Source organism: Cebus imitator, unplaced genomic scaffold (genome assembly GCF_001604975.1).
Source record: "Cebus imitator isolate Cc_AM_T3 unplaced genomic scaffold, Cebus_imitator-1.0 Scaffold102, whole genome shotgun sequence".
In the NCBI taxonomy this organism is placed as follows: Eukaryota; Metazoa; Chordata; class Mammalia; order Primates; family Cebidae; genus Cebus; species Cebus imitator.
In genome coordinates, this window is record NW_016107417.1 from 1,799,257 (window position 1) to 1,805,838 (window position 6,582).

At 44.0% G+C, this 6,582-nt stretch overlaps 1 protein-coding gene across 7 annotated transcripts in view; it reads left to right on the forward strand.

The window, feature by feature from the left end:
* LOC108310202 (RNA-binding protein 4B) overlaps positions 1 to 1,943 on the forward strand; it is a 15,713-nt gene extending 13,770 nt beyond the window's left edge. For 3 of the 7 annotated variants that reach the window (XM_017537038.2, XM_037741568.1, XM_037741567.1), the window contains exon 4: positions 444 to 1,943. The gene's annotated coding sequence lies outside the window, so the exon portion shown is untranslated. The remainder of the gene's footprint in view (positions 1 to 443) is intronic. The other 4 variants (XR_001827665.2, XR_001827666.2, XM_017537039.2 and 1 more) reach the window with 4 other exon arrangements.
* Positions 1,944 to 6,582: the final 4,639 nt, after the last annotated feature.

Sequence of the window (6,582 nt, forward strand, 5' to 3'; positions counted from 1 at the left end):
AAAAAAAAAAAAAAAAAAAAAAAAAGAAATTAAGAAACAAAGCCGTAGACTTTGCTCTTTTATGTGACTTGAGAAGCAAATATGGTACAACCTGTAATAAGTTGTACCCTATATGCATGTCACCAAGACTTGATAGAGACCACTGTGCAGCAAGTCTGTGTTTATGTGTGTGAAGTGATCTTAAAATTTGTAATTTGCCATTAATTTTTATTTTAATGCAGCTGGATCTAGCATGAGGTGGGATATGCCTCTGAAGCAAGCTGGTATAAATCTATCAGATAACCTGTTTCTCTCAAGGGTGTTTCAAAGTTAAATATTAAATTCATATATTGTGGTCTTCAAAAGGTATTGCTAGGACATTTTTAAATGAATTTTGACTGCAAGCAGTGGTTGTTCAACTAACCTCTTTTTAGTGATGACTTTTAAAGAAACTTACCTTCCAGGTGTGAACCTCAAATGGACTGAATAACCCTGAGTTGGTTGCAGTCCCAGGAGCCTGATGTTAATGAGGCTGCCAGGATGAAATACTCCAGAACTGTTGGGGATCCAAATTCGGGTCTCACCCTAGCAGAACTGATCCAAGAACGTCACAACTTTTGAAGTCGATTGGCACAGATCAAGACCAAGATTTGGCCCTTTGTCTGTAATAAGTAGAGGAACTTGGTGTGAGTTAACTTTTTTTTTCCCCCAGCCATTGGTGTCTGGAGTTCCCATCATCAGTAGAAGAATTAGAGAATTCTAGGAGTGATTTCTTCTTTTGATTTGGCAAGGGAGATTTGGTCAATTAGGGAAACTACTGGAACTATGGCTCTAACTCTGTGAGTGTGATGACATGTAGGTGTGGTGGAACTGGGTGAATGACTGGCTGGCTGTTCCTTGATACCCTACCCTTGTGACCATCATTTGTGAAAGCTTGTTTACTGTGAAAGATTAAAACAAAACATTTAGGATAGTGCAATTGGCCACATAAGACATCTCAGCATCTTCTGCTTTTCCTGGACCCCAAAATTAAATTGCAGTTCTTGATAATGTTTATATGCCCTTTGTTGCAGCAACAGTAGACTTCTGTCACAGGGGTTATCTTGCCTAAAAGGTGGATAAGAAAGGTTTACAACCAACACATTCTTCAGCTAGATTGCATCTTGTCCTATATATGTACCCATAAGTAGATTCCTATATATAGCTATTAGACTCCTAGGTAATTATATGGGATGTGAGTTAGATCCAGTCTGACTTGGTTTTGTTTTCTTCTTTGTCCCCCCTCTCCCCCAATACAGGACGGGATCCAGGGCCCTTGTACTCGGAGCCAGGCTGCTCTCCAGGCATTGTGTAAGCCTCTTGTGTTGTGCTCTCTTTCAGGTAGGATAATTGCGGACTGAACCCTCGGGCTGCGGTCATATATGAGAACTTGCTCCGCGCGGTCCCCTTTGCCGGGATGTTTCCATTGCTTCATGTTTCAGTAAACAAAAGGAGTTTGTGACCAACTATGTTTTCTTTCTTAATTCTTCTAAGTTGACTTTTCTTTCCTCCTGATACTAGTCTCTGTAGCTTTTCACTCTGTTCCTTATATTCTCAGGCTCTGAGCAGCCCTAGGTAAGGATTATGCTGGCATCCCCTTTTTCCTGTGCAGTGGAACCTCTTATCTTGCTTTCCCTAGGAGTTGAATCCTTCTCCCTGCCTACCTGCAGCATTTCCTTTCCCTTTAAAATGACCATGTAGTGACAAGCAGCCTTTTACTCTCCTCTGTTAGCTCTGGACTCTAACATTGAAGTTAAATCTTCTGAAATTGGCAGGACCATTGGGGGTTTTGTTGTTTTGTTTTGTTTTGTTTTCTATGTCTGACCTGTGATCGTGGTACAGCATTAGCTGAAATTTAGCCTTGTTTTACTCCACTCCTCCCCTTTTTTAAAATTTTTTGACAAATAAACGTTTCTAACACTTAAGTATCTTTTTGTGTTTGTGTGAGTGGTATTTACCACTACTGTCTTTTGATTCTCTCCTAGTTGTTAAGCTACAAAATTCAAACTAATAGAGGTCTGAAATTTAGACATAGTAGGAAGGATTTAAGGCTGGGCATGGTGGCCAACACCTGTAATCTTAGCGCTTTGGGAAGCTGAGGTGGGCGGATCACTTAAGCCCACTGAAGAAGCTGAAGACCAGCCTAGGCAAGATGTTGAAACCCTGCCTCTACTTAAAAAAAAAAATTAGTTGGCTGGCTGGGTGTGGTGGCTCATGCCTGTAATCCCAGCATTTTGGGATTCCGAGGTAGGTGGATCTGGTGAGGTCAAAGAATTCGAGACCAGCCTGACCAATATGGTGAAACACTGTCTCTATTAATTAAAATACAAAAATTAGCCAGGCATGATGGCAGACACCTGTAATCCCAGCTACTTGGGAAGCTGAGGCTGGAGAATCGCTTGAACCCAGGAGGCAGAGGTTGCAGTGAGCCTAGATTATGCCATTGCACTCCAGCCTGGGCAACAAGTGAAGCTCCATCTCAAAAAAACAAAACAAAATTATTTGGACAGGCACAGTGTCTCATGCCTGTAATCTCGACACTTTGAGAGACAGAGGCAGTCAGATCACTTGAGGTGAGGAGTTTGAGACCAGCTTGGCCAACACGGTGAAACCACGTCTCTACTAAAAATACAAAAATTAGCCGGGCATGGTGGCACGTACCTGTAGTCCCAGCTTATTTGGGAGGCTGAGCCAGGAGAGTCTCTTGAACCTGGGAGGCAGAGAGTGCAGTGCACTGAGATGGTACCATTGCACTCCAGCCTGAGCAACAAAGTGAGACTGTCTCAAAAAAAAAAAAAAAAACTTAGCTGGGTGTGGTGGTACACGCCTGTAGTCCCAGTTATTCAAGAGGCTGGGTGGGAGAATCTCAAGCCCAGGAGGTCAAGGCTGCAGCAGGCTGTGATCACGCCACTGCACTCCATCCTGGGCAACAGGAGGCCCTGTCTCCAAAACAAATAAAAAAATAAGATTTAGTGAAGTGAGTGCTATGGCTTCAGTAACAGGTGGTGAGAAGTTAGCCAGATTCTTGAGACACTGCTAAATTTGCTACAGCTGGTGGTGAGGCTCCTTTTCTCTAAATAACCAGAGCTGGGGTTTTTTTGTTGTTTTGAGATGTAGTCTTACTCCTGTCGCCAGGCTGGAGCGCAGTGGCACAAAAACAGCTCACTGCAACGTCCGCTTCCCAGATTCAAGCGATTCTTCTGTCTTAGCCTCCCAAGTGGCTGGGACTACAGGCGTGCACCACTATGCTTGGCTAATTTTGTATTTTTAGTAGAGACAGGGTTTCACCATGTTGGCCAGTATGGTCTCAATCTCTTGACCTCGTGATCTGCCTGCCTTGGCCTCCCAAACTGCTGGGATTACAGGCATGAGCCATTGTGCCCGGCCCAGAGATGCTCTTAAACCAGTTTAAAGGCTAGCAGAACCAGGGTAGTAGTTCTTGGAGTAATCCCTCCATTAGAAAAAGGCTAAGCTAGATAGTCTCCTAGGACCTATCACATTAACTCAATTTGACTTCATGTACTTAAAATAACATTGAGGCTAGGTGCAGTGGCTCATGCCTGTAATCCCAGCACTTTGGGAGGCTGAGATGGGAGGATCACCTGAGGTCAGGAGTTTGAGACCAGCCTAAGATGGAGAAACCCTGTCTCTATTAAAAATACACAAACACAAAAAAGCTGGGCATGGTGGTGCTCGACTATACAGGTATGCAACTTACGACCATTCGACTTTACGACCACAATCGCTAGCCACGACTGCTCCACGTCTGGCAGCGCAAACGTTGCCCAGCTGGGTGTACGACAGTGCGGACCAGCTTCCGGCAGCACTACCATCTCCGCGTGCACCATTTCAACTGTACATATAGCCTACTCAACTTACAACCAAATCGTGTTATGACCGGTCTGCCGGTCCCAATCGTGGTCGTAAGTCGAGCACTAGCTGTAATCCCAGCTGCTCGACAGACTGAGGCAGGAGAATCACTTGAACCCGGGAGGTGAAGGTGGCAGTGAGCCAAGATCGTGCCATTGTACTCCAGCTAGAGCAACAAGAGCAAACCTCCATCTCAAAAACAATTTTGACAGGTGAAGCAAAGTTTTCCCTTATTTCTCAGGCAAGTGGACTGACAAATATACAGAAGTTAACCTGTCCATGCACACTATTCCAACCAGTGGTTAAGTACATAAGGCTTATGTTGGCTTCAGTATTCCCCAGGGAGGTAAGACTGTCTCTGTTTTCCAAAAGGGAAAACAAGGCAGAGATGCTGGGATTTTCTTGTGATCTGCAAGTTACTATGCACAGCCAAGAAAAATTCTGCAGATTTTGCTGGCCTCACCAAAATCTCTGGTGGTTCTGTGCTATATTTCAACCAATTTTAACATTGAAGTTTAACATGTTAGGTGCATGGCTCACGCCTGTAATCCTAACACTTTGGGAGGCTGAGGCAGGCAGACTGATTCAGGAGTTCAACACCAGTCTGGACAACATGGCAAAACCCCATCTCTACTAAAAATACAAAAACTTAGTCTGCCATGGTGGTGTGTGCCTGTAATCCCAGCTACTCGGGAAGGTGAAGCATGAGAATCGCTTGAACCCAGGAGGCAGAGGTTATAGTGAGCCGAGATCTTGCCACTGCACTGCAGCCTGGGTGACAGAACCAGACTCTGTCTCAAAAAAACAAATGAATAATAAGCATATTTTGATTTCCATCTCATTGGCAGAACAAGAAAACAAATTAGATTTTCTGTAAAAGAGTTTCACATCTCACTGCACAATAACACTTCTAGCAATGATGGAAGTGTTCCATATCTGTGCTGTCCAATTTGTGGCTACTAGTCACGTGTGGCTATTGAGTACTTGAAATGTGGCTTATGCCACTGAAACTGAGTTTAATCATAATTAGTTACATGTAGCTAGTGGCTACTCTCTTGGACAGCAGTTTAGATAGTAAAATAAGCTGCTCACAGGAGAAAAAGCCTTGCAGAATTGCATAGACGTTCCCTGTAGAAAATCCTTTTCAGGGAATGTGTTCTTCCGGGTCCACAAGGAGGCATAGTTTTAAGGGCAAGAACTTCCTAGCACCATGCCCCCCTCCCATCTCTCTACATCCGGGAGATTTAACGGGTTTGTTTGAATTTCGAGGGCACAGGAAGAAACAAAGTCAATCACTGCAGTGGAAGTTCTGAAGAAATACTTTCATTGGCCAGGGGTCTTAGAGAAGGTGGGGGTTCCTCCCAGGTTAAAAGTCCCCTTCTTCTACAGCCCTTCGGACTCCATGTTGGGTCCCCTTCCACAAACACTCCCTTCGTGGAAGCTATGTTTTCTCCTGGATTTCCCTTCTGGGGTCCCCTTCCATACACTCTTGTGGAAGCCTGTCTTCCCCTCCTAAACTCGATTTCTCTCTCTATTCCCTTCCACTTAGTGTGGAAGCTGCTTTTTTCTCCTGGATTCCATCTTTCTGGATTCTCTCATTGAGTGTGAGAGTTAGCTGTTTCTTTCTCTCTCCTTCTCTGGTTTCTCTCTAAATAAATCACTTTCTACAAACACTTTTAAGTCCAGCATTTACTGCACACTGCATCGTGGTCCCCTTTTTCTCATTCTTGAGAGGGCAGGAGACCAAAAACCTGGAGAAAAATCCTCTCAGGGGAGCTGAGGGCACCCTGAAGCCCTAAACCCCAATATTACACTTTTACCCCTGAAAGAGGACTGCTGAGTAGGACAAAATTAATTAATTTATTTATTTGAAGTTCTCGCTCTGTTGCCCAGGCTGGAGTGCAATGGCACGATCTCGGATCTGGAACCTCCACCTCCCAGGTTCAAGCAATTCTCCTGTTTCAACCTCCTCTACAGGCGCATGCCACCACGGCTGGCTAATTTTTCTATTTTTAGTAGAGACAGGGTTTCACTATATTTGTCAGGCTGGTCTCGAACTCCTGACCTCAGGTGATCCACCCAACTTGGCCTATCAAAGTGCTGGGATTACAGGCGTGAGCCACCACGACTGTGCCCAGCCAATGTACTTATTTCTACACCTTCTTACATGAGAAATTGCATATTGTGGATACAAAATTTCTTTAGTTCACCAAGACCAAGTCTCTCACTGTAGACCATTTCAGATTCCCATAAGGCTACTCAATGCTAAAAGCTCCTGAATTCATTTATCAGCTATTTGAATTCCTACTGTGAGGTAGGATGTGGGACCACAGTGATGAATGAAGCATGTGTAGTTTCTGTTAAAGAAGCAAGCCCTTCCATTTGTGGACAGATACAGGGCACTATGAAACATACAATAGGGATTGATGGGCAGCTGCTGTTCAAGTGAAGGAAGCTGCACATGTGAAAGCTCCATCAGGAAGAGTATGACACCCATTAGGTACCAGAAAGGGAGCTCTGTGGCAGAAGAAAAGCTATTAAGTAGAAATCTGAAGAGGTAAGTTATAGGCACACTTCATGGAGGGCCTTGTAGAATGTGAAAATTTCTTTTTATCCTACAAGTAACTGGAAGCTACTGTTTTTAGGTTCAGAGATAACAGGATCAAATTCCTCTTTTTTTTTTTTTTTTTTTTT